The following is a 1,423-nucleotide window of genomic DNA, read 5'->3' on the forward strand; positions in this document are numbered from 1 at the left end:
TGACCCTCCTCTTTATAGACTGGACACTGGTTCAGGTCCATCTGGTGGGGTCTCCATAGTCTCCTTGATCAAGAGGACAGGTGACTCACCACAGTTACAGGACATTTTGAGAGATGCTCATAGTCCCCAGGAACTTAGTCAACCTAGGAGGGCAAGGAGCAAAAACTGTCCCTCCCTCACCTCCCTTTACTTCCCTGGGCTGCACAGCCTCCGGGCATCCTGTTACCACCACCTTCCCTGGGTAAGTCCAGTGTGCCCACCATGCCTTGATTCCCTCAGCCTCTTTCACCCTCCTAGCTCCCCCACCAGGTCTCTCCTCCTAGCCTGGGTACAGGCCTGTATTAGTCAGGGTTCTCCAAAGAAACAGAACCAGTAGAATGAATATGTATAAAGATTTATCAGCTTAGCTCACAGGATAGAGTCCGAGTAGTCCAACAATGGCTGCACCACACTGGAGAGGCTGAGAATCTGTAGTCGCTCAGTCCACAAGGCTGGATGTCTCAGTAGTCCCAATCTGGTGCTGGAGGTCTGACAAATTCCAAAATATCAGCTAGTCTTCAGTCTACAGCAGCAAGACGAACCCACCAGCGAGAGAGAAGGCAAGCCGCAAAAAGCCCTGTGTTCTCCTCTGCCTTGGTCTTTTATACCGGCTGCCATCAGAAGGTAACACCCACATTTAGGGTGTGTCTTCCGGCTTTAGATGATCCAATCAAGAAGTTCTCTTTCATTTCAGTTAATCTCAGATCAAATCAAGTTGACACCCAGGATTAGCCATCACAAAGCCCATTTCTTGTCTTGACACCCCAAACACTGGGGCTAACCTCTCAGCCCAGAGCCACCACTGCTTCCTGATGCTTTGCTTCCTGACCAACCCAGTTCCTCCCTGCAGCCCCCAGGAACCCTCTGAACCTGGTCCCTCCCTCAGCTCCCTTTACTTCCCTGGGTGGCTCCACCAGCTTCCTGGGACCAGCATCTATCCCGCCACACCAGACCCCAAATTCCTGAGGCCAAAATCTTTCCCGGAGGGACCCAGACCTTAGGAGAAAGCCTGAGAGCATCCGAGCCTTATCTCACTTCGGCCTCTGTGGGAACTCCTGAAGACAAAAGCAATTAGGCCACTCCAATATAAAACCAAAAGAGAGAACCTGAAGCCTAGACCAACAGCCCTTCATGCCCAACAAGTAAACCACAAAGGCACATAAAGTTTACAAAAAGAAGCAGATCTAAACTCAACAAAGGAAGGCCTGGGTCTCACACAAGAATCAGAAACTATGAAGGAAACTCACATGTCAAAGTCACAGAGAAAAAAATAATAACATGAAAAAACAAGACAATATATCCCCACCAAGTACCAATAGTCCTCTAGAGGAGTACAATGAGAACTCCCTAGAGATAACACAGGATATGAAACTCAAGAGAACAA

This window comes from Nannospalax galili, unplaced genomic scaffold, assembly GCF_000622305.1.
Source record: "Nannospalax galili isolate Female #2095 unplaced genomic scaffold, S.galili_v1.0 scaffold751, whole genome shotgun sequence".
NCBI classification, from domain to species: Eukaryota; Metazoa; Chordata; class Mammalia; order Rodentia; family Spalacidae; genus Nannospalax; species Nannospalax galili.